This window comes from Hibiscus syriacus, unplaced genomic scaffold (assembly GCF_006381635.1).
Source record: "Hibiscus syriacus cultivar Baekdansim isolate YM2019G1 unplaced genomic scaffold, ASM638163v2 tig00006570_pilon, whole genome shotgun sequence".
NCBI classification, from domain to species: domain Eukaryota; kingdom Viridiplantae; phylum Streptophyta; class Magnoliopsida; order Malvales; family Malvaceae; genus Hibiscus; species Hibiscus syriacus.
In genome coordinates this window covers 1,178,960-1,193,523 of record NW_024062102.1, presented here as the reverse complement: position 1 = coordinate 1,193,523, position 14,564 = coordinate 1,178,960, and the positions used below count along the sequence as shown (strand labels likewise).

The 14,564-nt window shown below is 32.0% G+C and overlaps 1 long non-coding RNA gene across 2 annotated transcripts; it reads left to right on the top strand.

The window, feature by feature from the left end:
• Nucleotides 1-11,706: 11,706 nt before the first annotated feature.
• Nucleotides 11,707-13,623, top strand: LOC120200790. 2 transcript variants are annotated; one of them, XR_005523602.1, is made up of 4 exons: nucleotides 11,708-12,114; nucleotides 12,648-12,718; nucleotides 12,803-12,873; nucleotides 13,581-13,623. It is a non-coding gene; the product is annotated as an uncharacterized LOC120200790 (long non-coding RNA). The 2 variants fall into 2 exon arrangements; XR_005523601.1 differs by having other exon boundaries at nucleotides 11,707-12,114; nucleotides 12,648-12,873.
• Nucleotides 13,624-14,564: the final 941 nt, after the last annotated feature.

The window sequence follows — 14,564 nt, the reverse complement described above, 5'->3', positions numbered from 1 at the left end:
CATAAGAACGTTAAAAGATCGAATGATGTAGTGAGAATTTGTAGAAGAGTTCAAGAATAAGTGCATCAGTAACAAGCGTATAAGGTATATGGAGCCAGAGCTTATGAGTTTAAAACAAAGGGATAATATTGTGTATAAATAAGATTGTGGATATGATAAAGGTTTGCATTCTAGATGGAAAGAGTTAACGTTGGCTAACAAGATTATTTGAGGAAAAATGTATTGGAATTATAGGATTTTAAGATATTGTTAGGTTATGATAACCAAATATGAAGTGGATTTGGATACAGTTGTGTATTTTGATCATATTAATGTGATATAGTGAAGAAAGTGAGGATCCGCATGTTTGAGTAAAGATAAGATTGATAAGAAGAGTTTAAGAATGAGAACATCAGTAATCAGTTTATAAGACAAAGGAATATAGAATGTTGAGTTTGAACAACGTAAATTACTTGATGTATGAGAATGAATGTGGATTTGATAAGTTAAATGAATTATTTATAAGTTCATTCCGGCTGAAAAGAAGGTATATGAATGATTCGATGAAGGTTTATACTTTAGATTGAAAGAACTGGTGCTGACTAACAGAGTTATATGATAGTAAGTGTATTGAAGTTAAAGGATTAGAAGATGATACCAAGGTAAGCTAATTAAGGATGAAGTGGATTGAGATAAGATTATGTATTTTGATCATGGAAATGTAAGGTAGTAAAAGAGACAAGAGAATAGTATTGTATATGAATAAGAATGTGGGTTTGATAAGTGAGTAAATTACACTGGTTTGATTTCAATTGAAATGATGCATATGATTAGTTTGATTAAGACTTATGCCCTAGGCTGAAAAGTTGTTACTGATTAGTGGTAATGGTATGGATAATAGAGTTATAAGATTCGAAGGAAAGATAAAGTTCAGTTAATCAAGTAGGATGTGGATCTAAATATGATTGTATATTTTAACTTTATGAATGTGATGTGGTAAAGGAGATAAGGATTTGTATGATAAATGAAGTTAAGGATTGATAGAAAGTTTAAGGTGATGAAAAAGAGAGATGTGTAAGTAGTATTGACTATCAGCATTATGCAAATATAATATAGAGAGGTAATCAGAAATAAGTATAAGTGATATGAAAAGAATATGAGTGTTGTGATTCGGATGTAAAGGATAAGTTTGATATATCAGTAAAGAAAAGTATGCAAAGTGATATTAAAAGATTGTTTGATTTCGTAAAGTATATGTTTAATCACATTTAAGAATATATGAAGTTGTGTTCTTGGTTATATGATGATGGAATAAGAATTTGATTACTGTTATGAGGAATTAGAGATGGATTTATGATGTTGAGTAATGGAAATGGATGTTACTGTCTATGTGATAAGTAACATTATATGGAAAAAAAAGTTTCGGTATTTTTGAAGATTGATTTACGTTCTGGTTACCACCAATTGAAGATTCAAAAGAAAGATATTTCGAAAATAACTTTTCGAACTAGATATGGACATTATGAATTCATTGTAATGTCATTCGGAGTAATGAATGCACCTGCTACTTTCATGGACCTCATAAATAGGATATTTCAACCCTATTTGGACTAATTTGTTTTTGTCTTTATTAATGACATATTGGTGTACTTGAAATCTCATGAAGAGCATAGGGCACATTTGATGATCATCTTGCAAATTCTAAGAGATAAGAAGTTGTATGCCAAATTATCCAAATGCGAGTTTTGGTTAAATGAAGTAATTTCCTAGGCCACGTGATCCTTGCAGATGGGATTAAGGTGGACCCTCAAAAGATTAAAGCTATAATAGACTGGGAAGTTCCAAAGAATGTGTTTGAAGTTTGAAGTTTTCTTGGAATTGCAGATTATTATCGAAGATTTGTTAAGAAGTTTTCAATGATAGTAATACCTTTAACAAAGCTGATGAGAAAGAACGTATCATTTGTCTAGACTTTGGAGTGCCAAGAAAGTTTTGAAGTTTTAAAGAAAATTTTAACAGAAGCTCTTGTATTAGTTCAACCTAAATCTGACAAGAATTTTGTGGTGTACAGTGACATATCCCATAATGGATTGGGATGTGTATTAATGCAAGAAGGGAAAATGGTAGCGTATGCATCTAGACAGTTGAAACCACATGAAAAGAATTATCTAACTCATGATTTAGAAATGGTTGTTGTAGTGTTCGCTCTCAAGATTTAGCGTCATTACTTATATGGAGAACGTTGTTACTTTTATACGGATCATAAAAGCTTGAAGTATATGATGACTCAAAACTAACTTAATTGAAGGCAAATGAGATGGGTTGAGTTCTTAAAAGATTATGATGTGATAATTGATTACCATCTCGGAAAGGTTAAAGTGATAGCAGATGCTTGAGCAGGAAAACGTTTACAACTTTACGAGCTATGAACGCAAGATTAACTTTAACTGGAAACAATGGTCTATGTGCAGAATTAAAGCTTAAACCAACGTGGTTGGATCGAATTGGAGAATTACAAAGTAAAGATGAAATATGTTTGAAAAGAATATAGCAAGTAAAAAATAGAGAGATTAAGGATTTTGAGGTTAAGTAGGATGAAAATTTGTATTATAAAGGAAGAATTGTGATACCAGACGATGACGAATTAAAGAAAATCTATTGACAGAGGCTTATTGTAGTTTATTGACAATGTACCCGGGTGGAACCAAGAGGTATATGAATTTAAAGGATTGCTATTAGTGGTCGGGAATGAAAAGAAGTATCATCAAATTTATGTCAAAGTGTTTGGTATATCAACAAGTTAAAGCCGAATATCAAGTTCCGTCAGGATTGTTGTAATAGATTTTCATTCCATAATGGAAGTGGAAAAATGTAATGATAGATTTTGTTTCGGGGTTACCCTTGAATCCGACAAAAAGAGATTTTGGAAATCCCTACATGGAGTGTTGGGAATTTGCCTAAATTTTAGTACGACCTTTCATCCTCAGATTAACAGACAATCAGGAAGGACTATTTAAATTTGGGAAGATATGTTGAGAGCATATGTAATTGAGTTCAAAGGGTCGTGGGAGAAATATTTACCATTGGCAGAATTTGCTTACATCAATAATTATCAGTCTAGTATCAAGATGACACCTTATGAGGCTTTATATGGAAGAAAATGTAGTACGCCATTAAACTGATATGATCTTAAAGACCAAAGTGTTCTTGGTCCGGATTTGATTCAAGATGTGGAAGAGAAAGTTTGGGAAATTCCACATGATATCAAAGTGGCATTTGAATGACAAAAGTCCTATTCTGATCTAAAAAGAAATTGAATTTGAAGTTGGAGAAAATTTTTCTTGAAAGTATCTTCCTGGAAGTAAGTATTACGGTTTAGTCGGAAGGAAAGTTAAGTCCTAAGTTTATTGGACCTTATGAGATTGTAAAAAGAGTAGGAACTGTGGCATATCAACTAGCTTTGCCACATGAAATGGAAAAGATACATAATGTTTTCCACGTTTCAATGCTTCCGAAATATAGATCAGACCCCTCTCGTATTGCGTCACCAGAAGAGATAGAGATTCGACCTGACCTGACTTATGAGGAAGAACTTGTTCAAATATTAGCTCACGAAGTGAAACAACTAAAGAATAAAACTATTTCCTTTGGTTAAAGTGCTATGGAGAAATCACAAGGTAAAGGAAGCAACGTGGGAACGTAAAGAGGATATGAGGTATCAGTACCCCCATTTGTTTGTGCAATGAAAATTCGAGGATGAATTTTCTTAAGGGGGAGATTTGTAACATCCTCAATATCGGGTTAGTAATTTAAGTGTAAGATTTTAGAATTTCAGTGACCAAATTTAATAAATTGAAAAGTGAGGGAATTAATGAAAATATTTCATGTAGGATGAATTAACAAATAAGGAGAAGTTAAGGGGGCAAATGAGTCTTTTATCAAGGAAATAATTAAATATGGATATTGGGTTATTTTATAAACCCACGTGGGGCTTATGTAGGGAAAAAATGTTTCCAAATTTCTCTCATTTCTTCTTTCTTAATCTTCTTCTTCTCTCAAACGTGAAGACCCAAGCTTAAGATATCGAGCCTAAACGAGTTCCGGAACAAGTGACAAGTAAGAACGATCGAGGGATTAGAAACGATTGAGAAAGAGACAAGTTTAGAATTGGTTCAAATCCAACAAGGCTAAGGTGAGTGCATATTTTAAATAAAGTTTATAGAGACAAGACTTGTGATAAGTCTATCTCTTATCATTGAATTTATGATTTCCTATTCAGGTACATACATATGTAGATATATTTTTTATACTGATTACATGTGTAATTCATTCATGCTTGAATATGAAAATATGTGTAATGAATAATATTATCAAATGATAATGCTAATTGTTATATGAAAAGATAAAGTGATCATATGTGTACATGTGAAAGTGAACTATTTGTTATGTGAAATGATAAGTATAAAGATAATGCCCATGTTATGTGTCATGAGATCTAGAGGTATAGTTGGCATGCCTAGAGTCGAGGGTCTACGCGGTCCTTCGGGACAATTCTACGTGGTCCTTCGGGACATATATGTAATTCTGTGGAATATGTATGTGGTACTTTGGTACACTTATTTGGTCCATTGTATTATGTATATAGTTCTTAAGGAGTGGTCATTCGGGACATATGTGATATGTGGTTCTTCTGGATATAGTGGTCCTTCGGGACATTTCTATGCGGTCCTTCGGGACAAATATTCAGTGCCCCTAGTGGAAATTTATATGAGCTGTGGTGACAGCATTTGTGCACAACCTCAATGTACTCATTTACCTCATGTTCTCAATAATGTACATGGGCAATTGAAAGATAAATTAAAGTGAAAGTGGCATAAGAAGATAAGTTCATATGTGCATGACATGATCATATATTGTATAGTGTAATACATACATATAAGTTATAATGTTATGATTGAACAATAAGAGTGTATGTTTCATGAATTATGGTTATATATTTAATCATGTCTCACTAAGTCTATGACTTAGCGTGTAAGTGATTTACACGTAGGTACCAAGAACCAATAATAGCAGAAATAGAAGTGGCAAGAACAACAACACTGCGAGAAGATCAGATCAGAAGTAATTGATAAAGTATGTATTTTGATTGTAGTATGTTGGCATGTAAGAAATGTTTTAGTATGAATGCTCTGATTGACTTTTATAATGTTTTAAAAGTATATATATATAAATGGTGAATGTATAGTAATGAACGGTTAATTTTTTACGAGTTTTATGTATGGTTTACGGAAGTACTGTTCACGGTACTGTTTATACCGTATTTTACTGTTCATAAATATATTTTTGCCTCAAAATTTTATAAAAAACATTATTTAATAGTATATTATCATATTTTCTTAAACTAGGTTCAAATATTCTGTTATTTGGTAAGAATATGTTTTAAAAAGGCAACATGACATCTCGGTTTGTCACCAATGGTTATCGATACTATGTGAGATTTATTGATGCTTGCACATATCATACGTGGTTGTAGTTGCTTAAAGGTAAGTCACAAGCAGTTCATGATTTCCATTTGTTCTAACAACTTGTTTCCAATCAGTTTTTATCGAAGATTTTAGCTGTTCAGAGTGATTGGGGAGGTGAACTTTCCAGTCTGTCTTGTGTTCTCCTTACAATTGATATCTTACATCGCTTGACTTTTCCACATACATCCGAGCATAATGGTGTTGTAGAAAGAAAGAATAGTCATGTTATTGAGCTTGCTATTGTGCTTCTTGCTCAAGCTTCCATGTTGATTCAGTTTTGGGGTTATGTAGTAGTGATGGATGTACATCTTATTAACAGGTTGCCAACAAAAGTTCTACAAGAACTTTCCCCGTTTGAGTCATTGTTTCATAAGAAACCCTTATTATATCTTGCTGAAGGTCTTTCGATGTAGGTGTTTTCCTTATCTACGACCATACAATCACCATAAGCTAGAATTTTACTCATAGCCGTACACATTTTTAGGTGTCAGTCCCCAGCATAAAGGTTTCCTTTGCTTTGGATCGAATAGTTGAGTTTATGTTTTGAGGCATGAAGAATGACAGTTTCCCATTGCAGATAAAAGTACTGATAGACAGTATGGTTCCCCTATACCGTCTAGCAGGTCGCTTGAAGTTCTGATGGATGTTCATAAGTTATTTGGTGTGGCTGCTGAGGTGTCAGAAGGTCAAAGTGCATCTGGTCATGAAGCTGCATATGGTTCTTCTCCTGCTGGTTTTGAGGAGTCAGTCATGCCTACATGTGATAATGAAACACATGTTGCTTTAATATTCCAAAAGGAACGTGTTGTGTCTGATGTTTGTCTGTAAAATCCAGTGGGTAATCATCATCCTATGTTAACTCGTAGTAAATGTGGTGTTTACAAGCCAAAGGTCTGCACGAGCTTCTTTGATGATAATGTACCATCCAATATGAATGATACTCTACTGACACCTAAGTGGGTAGCACTTGTCAATGTTGAAAATTCAACTTTGCTCCAAAATAAAACATGGACTCTAGTTGAGTTGTCAGGTGATAGGTGTATTGTTGGGTGTAAATAACTGTTTAAACTTAAAAGAAACCCTGATGGCACTGTTCATCGTTACAAAGCTCGTTTAGTTGCAAAAGGGTTTTCTCAAATTCCTGGTCATGATTTCTAGGATACGTTTAGTCCAGTTGTCAAGTTTGTAACTGTTTATATTGTTCTTACTGTTGTTATTGCTATGGGCTGGTTATTATGGAAATTGGATGTTAATAATGCCTTTTTGAAAGGTGATTTGGCTGAAGATGTTTATATAAAACAGCCATCGGGTTTTGAACAGTTTAGTTCTGATGGATCTCTGCTAGTTTGTAAGCTGCAAAAAGATTTGTATGGTATTCGATAGGCTCCACGTAATTGGAATGAGAAACTCAAAGGCAGTTTGTTCGAACTAGGGTTTGTGGAGTCGTGTGCTGATGCTTCCTTGTTTGTTCGCATCAAGAATGGTTCATGCACATACATTCTAGTGTATGTTAACTATATAGTAATCACAGGAAGCTCGAATGATGATATTGAGACTGTTGTGCAAATGTTGAATAGGAAATTCTCACTCAAGGATCTTGGTTCTCTTTCTTATTTTCTGAGAATTGAGATTAAAAGGAATGGTGTTGGTTTGGCTCTTAGTCAAAGGAAATATGTCCTTGACTTACTAGAGAGGAAAAATATGCTTCAAGCCACTCCAACGTGTACTCCTATGTTAGCTTCCTCTAAATTTGCAGGACAAAATGGTGCATTGTTATCTAATGCACATGAGTACCGGAGCATAGTTGGTGTTTTGCTTTACGTTTGTCATACGAGACCTGATGTTGCATTTTCAGTAAACAAGGTGGCTCAGTTTATGCAGGCACTGTGTGAGGAGAATATGTTGGATGTCAAACGTATTCTACGCTATTTGGCCGGTACCTTAGATTATGTATTAGTTTTCTCGGCTGACGATATTAGACTACGTGTGAAAGCATTTTCTAATGTTGATTGGGCTGGTGATGTTGGTGATCGACGATATATATCTGGTTATGGTGTTTTTGTTGGTGATTGTCTTCTTACCTAGTCCTCGAAGAAGCATAAGATAGTGTCTCGTTCAACCATGGAAGTAGAATATTGTAGTGTTACAGAAGTTGTTACTGAGGTAACATGGATTGATGCTTTGTTTCAATCTTAGTCTACAGTCGCTGGATAGACCTATCATTTGGTGTGACAATACGTGTGCAGTTTCTATAATTGTTAATCCAATGTATCATGTAAAGTCAAAGCATGTTGATCTTGATATTCATTTTGTTAGGGAGAATGTTGCAACAGGTCAGCTTCGAGTGAGTTATGTGCCTGCTGGGTTTCAGGTTGCTGATGGCTTCAGGTTGCTGATGGCTTCACTAAGCCCTTGGCAAAGGCAGTATTTCAAGTATTCCGAGAGAAGGATCATGATCAATTGTGTTAAAAGGATGAGGTTTAGTTACAAGTTGCAGAGAGTTTTATGTTATAAAACGGTTCATGTTGTTATGTAATGCAATTTGTTATGGTTGTTACCTAGGGGATTAGGAGCTATAAAAGGAATATACACACCGTGTAATTTGAGCTTAATGAAATGCATTCTTCTTTTACTCTAAAGTTGTTTATTCATTATCAGGTTTGGAAAATTGTATTAACCTTGAGAGCAAAGTTCAAAATTACACCAATCTTGACAAAATTATTTATAAAACAGTGATTTCTATCACGTGAAAATAATTATATCATTTTTTATTCATTTATTATTATATGATAATCAATACTAACTATGCTGTGTTGCAGCAGTACTTTTCTAACAAACCATGGAAAAGGAACAGTGACATTATGGAAGCTGGCGTTGGTTCTTCAATAATTTGGATTATATTGAAAAGCATATTGTATGGGTTGCATGGCAGAATCAGTGCATGAAGGAAAAATAATTATATCATTTTTTATTCATTTATTATTATATGATAATCAATACTAACTATGCTGTGTTGCAGCAGTACTTTTCTAACAAACCATGGAAAAGGAACAGTGACATTATGGAAGCTGGCGTTGGTTCTTCAATAATTTGGATTATATTGAAAAGCATATTGTATGGGTGCATGGCAGAATCACGTGCATGAAGGATACCGTATCGTGTAAATGAATAATTACACATTTCTTTGAATATCATAATATTTAAAATATTTATATATGTTTTCGTATGTCTATAATTCATATTATTTAAATAGCGGGACAGTTATTTGTTTTCATATATCATATCATGGTTTTGGAATATAAAATATAAACTTTAATCATATAGCCCGACCAAACGAATCCACATTGAAATAAAAATTAAAACAAAATCTTAGATGTGGTTTGGTAGTTGAAAATAAATTACATATTTGAGAAATTATAAGATACCGAAATAATTTGAGGGGTGGCCTAAAGTAGCCGCTTCCCCTCAATGAAGCCTATTTTTCTGTATGGTAAACTGCATTAATGGTAATTTAATTATAAGTTTTTGATAATAAATAGATTATTTTTAAAAGTTATAAATATAACCTTTAATTAAAATATTATTATAATCAAATCACTTTCTCGTTAAATACTAAATGAAATAGTGATACGACATGATATAATAACTGTTTGAACCCTTAAAATTAACATAGTTTATTAATTTGATCTTAATCTCAAATAATTCAATAAATTTAACTCTTCGTATTTAAAAATTTTCATCATTTTCATCTTTATGTTTCTCCTAAATTATTTGTTATTTTCCTATAAATATTATAATATTTTCATATTATATTCTTGGTATAATAACATTTTAATAGTAACTTGTTGTTGCTTTATAACATAATATAATTATTTAACTAATGCTTTGATTCGATGAACTCACTTAGTTTAACATTATTTAAAAAAAACTAAATTAATAGAAATTTTAAATATAAATGGTTAAATTTATTGAATTGTCTTGAATTAAGATATAATTGATAGAATGTATAAATTTTGAAAACAAAAAATATAATTATATCATATCACATTAGATGTTGATTTCAATTTTAACGATGAAATATCATGTTAATAATCATATTTTAACTGAATTATATGTTAATAATCACTATCAAACTCATAATTAAATCACATCGAATGTACTTTACCTTTTCTTTAGTGATGGGAGTAGTGGAGTTCCTAAAGCATGAAATGAAAGCTCACCTTTTTATATAATGAAATAAAATGATTTTTTATTGTAAATTTCAAATTCAGTTTTATATATATATATATATATATATATATATATATATATAATATAATATATATATATATATATATATATATATATATATATATATATAGTTGAAGTATCAAATCAATTAAAAATAAATATCTTTTAGTTGTAAGTTTCAATTAATATTTTCCAATACCAATTAAAAATAATAATTTTAACCAAATTTGTAAGTTATTTAAGCAAAGTATTAAATATTTAAATTTAATTTATTTTTTATTAAAATAATTTAAAGAACGTATATGTATAATTTACAGACCAACCATAGATGCAAACGTGTATTAATATAAAATTGAATATAATCTCTTATTTGCTGTACATTGGATATATATAAATGTGTGGATTAGTCTGGAAATTAAGTTAGCTAAGTATATAATCACATCACATGCATCGATCATATTGTTTTTGACAGGTAGAACCGTTGAAGGATATTTTATTTATTCATTATTTAATAGGTTGAGTTTTACATGTGATTTGAAAGTTTGTAAAATTTTAGATGCAAATTTATTAATTCAAAAATAATATTATTCTATTTGAAGTTGTAAATTCGAAAACTTTCAAATTACTATTTTTCAATGATTTAAAGGTTTTTTATTAATTGAGAAATATTACATTCTTAATATAAATATCGACGTTTGAATCACTTGACTAATTAATCGATCTTAATTTAGTTTTATTTTTGTTTTGTTATAGAGATAGTAATAATGGAATGAATTAGGTATGTTCTTTATATTCTTAAATGTATTAGAAAATTAATTGAAAATATTAAATATGTTGTGTATATTTGTGAAGCCCATACTCATTAAAGATGTCAATACCCAACTAATTTTTAATCCTAGACCCATTAAGATTTCAAGACCCACTCAATTTTGAACCTGAATAAAAAAATTATCTAAATTAGTTTAATATAACTAAAGAAAAAACACAAGCCCTACAACTATTTGCAAAGAAAAAGATTCTCTTCTTTCTCATGGTGAGCTGTATGTGTGTCAATGTTCATTGTTCTTAGTTATGTCCTGCACTGAATCACGAAGCTTGAGGCTCAACTTTCTTCAAGACTTCAAGTCTTCTTATCTTATTCATTCCTAGTCTATGATCGAAAATTTGAACAACATAGAGTACATATATACTTTCAATTTCCCTTTTTGTTAACATTATTTTAAATTTTTTATTTAGTCCCTCAACTTTTTATGATTTTCTTATTTCTTCAATTCATCAATCGTTTTATTTTTATCAAATTTGAACCACATGCTCCTATGTCACTATAGAATACATATGTAACTTCAATTCCCTTTTTTTACTAAAAATATTCTCTTTTAATTTAGTCCATTAACTTTGCATTTTACTCAATTTGTTTTTTTTTCTGCAATTGTTTGCAAATTCTTTATTCTCATCAATTCTTTGACTCTTTTTATACTCTCATCAATACTTTACCCTCAAAATATATTCTTTAAAATATAATATTATAAATATATTTTTATAATTTTAGATTATATTTGATATAATAAATAACATTATAATGTGAAAAGAATATGAATATATATATCTTATATAGTTAGAGAAAATCAAAAAATTGGAATCCATCCTTACCATAATACTTCTTATAATTATAATAAGATTTGTATAGAAACTAGAATTGCCACACCCCAATATTTAATTTAAAATAAAAGTAATTAATTTAATTTAATTAAGGTACCAAAATGTATAATTTTAAAAATTTCTGGGCCACTTTCGAATGTTTAGGAAGTTCAGGGACTTAATCTTGAATTTTTCTTTTTTTTTGGCCTGTAGAGGAAAAAAATGAAATTGTGTTGCTGTTGGGGTTTGAAACCCTATTCAACAACATGGTCGGTCATCCTCGTAACAACTAAACTAGGCCACTATTGATATAATAAAATAACCAAAATATCTTTTGGTTAATTTGACTCGGGTTATAACATAAAACCACCCTCATTTCAGATTTCAAAAGTCAAAAAATCACCAAATTTAAAACCTAAATCCCTAGCCATCCGACGCTTTCATTTTCCCCGATTCCTCGTCGTCCGGCCGCCTTGGAGTACACCTCTGCCACCACTAAGACTGCCGCCTAGCGCCGACCGAAACCCCTCTTGTTCCTCATTGAGATTCATCTTCGTTCGCCCTAAATCGATGTTAAACCATTCGATGAGAACCCTATAAACCGCCATTGAAATTCGTCGACTTTGGCCGATCTAGTCGGCGTTGCTACTTACCGCCCTCACCGTTGTATCCCTCGTGAAAATTCAAACAAAACCCAGGTTGTTTTGTCGGCTCTCCATCGTTGCTCCATCGACCATCGTGGGTAAGAGTCTTGGCCAACTTTTTCTTCATTTTTCATCAAAATATTGGATTGTTTTTTAGATAAATTGGGTTAGAAGTGTTAGGTTACAATTGTAGGAGTAATTGGGCCGCCTCAACTGGCATTTTGGCCGCCACACGAGCTGTCGGTACGCGTGGGGGCTTTTCGGTTGGTCCATGAGCTTTCTGGAATCTATCCAATCATACCAAACTGGTCCAATTAGACTGAACCGGGTCGAACTAAGTCAACTTGGATGAGTCAACTCGTTGACTTTTACTTTGACCAGAATTGACTTTTACTTTGACCAACATTGACTTTGACCAGCATTGACTTTGACAAAAAGTCAAATTTACTGAGAAATCATATTTTATGTTTTTCAACGTTTTGAGTTTGAATTCAAAGTTCATTTTGCCAAATTCGAAGTCGAAAGCTTTCGAATTGATCGTTAAACCCGAACATACATATGTACTTAAGTATTTTAATTAAGCATGATTAAATTAAAGTCAATGACTAATTTAAGATAATGTTTATTGAAGGTACTTGGGAATCTCCCGACCGTTCGACAGTTTGACCCAGCTTCTCTCGATCCATTCGATCCCATGAGCTAGTGATTACTCATATGATCCGTGAACCTTATGAATACTTAGATTAAAATTTTACTTCAATAGTAACTCTATTTATTATGATTTAGGTTTTAGCACTGCTGTAGAGTGTGGCGAGACAGGTGCTCAATAGACTCCTTGAGTTATCCCATTTTACGAGGTGTGTTCCTTGTGTGCGATATGTTTGTTCTATCTGTTTTGGATTATGAATGAATTATCTGATTTTAAATCATGATTCTTGTTTTACATATCATAAAATATGTCGCCTTATGTCTGTTTTCTGGTTACCTGTTTTACTAAGAAATAATTGTGTCTGATTTATGATTTACTATCTTTACTGATACTTTTTTAACTGCTTTACCGGGGTATTTCTGGGATTTACCTGGAGTCTCTGAGGTGCAACTACAATCAAGCTGGTAAATTCTTATGAACCTAAGGTGACCTTTGGGTGGGCTCCTAGGCACCCAATGGGCCTAGAGTAAGACCATATGAACCCTAAGGTACTTCCTTAGGGTGGTTCTTTTGCTTTGTGCATTGGGTAAGACCTTATGTCCTGGGGGTACTTCCCTTAAGTAGGCTTTTATGCTTCGACTAGGGTAGGTCCTTATAGCCCAAGGTGTTTCCTTAGATTGGCTTCTATACCCAACGGGTATAGGGCATAGGGTATGCCCTTATGGATGCAGTTCTGGGAAACTGCATTACGGTGTACAAGATGAGGATATATATGAATTTTAAAATATAAACCTCATTGATTATTTTATGATATTTTACTGAATTATTTTTCTGTATACTTTTATACGACGTTTTATTTTGACTATTGGGACACACTGAGCACCCTAGTTCACTCCCCAATATTTTCCCTTTCAGGTACTTTTAGATAGGCAACCCTGACTTGACATTTGGAGAATTGACACATCACCTACAATACTTTTTGTTGTAATGTTTCTTTCTTTCAGACTGCAATTACTTGGTGACATGTGCCTACATTATTTTGAATTACATGTTTTTTTGACGTATTTTATTTTACTACAAAAGCTTGTGATATTGTTTTATACTAGATAATTGGTTTACTTATGTTATTCGATATTTTGTGATACACTTCATGTTTTATGTCTTATATTACCTGATTTAACTTATTTAATATTACTACGATTTTAAGTTTTTTTGAGATCAATAATGTAATCCGTTAGATCTAGTTGTAATGTATAAGCTGGGTCTAGAGGGATACAAGAATAACTCGACTCGACTTGAAATTTTTTTAAGTTGAGTTCAAATTATAAAATACGACTCGTCAACTCGAATAACTCAAAAAAATTTAACTCGCCTCGATATAATGCTCACTCCTACATTTCATTGTTGTTAAAGCTGTCCGTTTATCATCAAAAGTAACGTTTCTTTAAAATACGATTGAACAATCGTTTTCAAGATTGTAATACCGATAATTACATCAATCAAAACCTTTAAAACTTTAAAATAAACTGGAACCCCAAATTTGACCAAGACAATATGACTTGAATTCGAAACCTCACATTTGTAACATATAATGATTTAAAATTTTGAGTCAATAGTCACGCGTTCACCCGATTCAATTAACCATAAAATATGGATTTTTAATTGAGAATGAAAGAGATATGGCTATGAGGTGTAATTAGACCCATTTCACTTTTGAAGACCGATTTCTATGCCTTGTTTGTACGTGAGCTTAGACTTTCATCCATATTTTACTTTCAACTCCTCCCATTCAAACCCTGGCTTTTGAACTTTAAAAGACTCATCCTTATCATCTAAATTAATCATCCAACATCAATAAAGGTGAGATTCATCACCCTTACTCCATGATCTTCAAGAAAA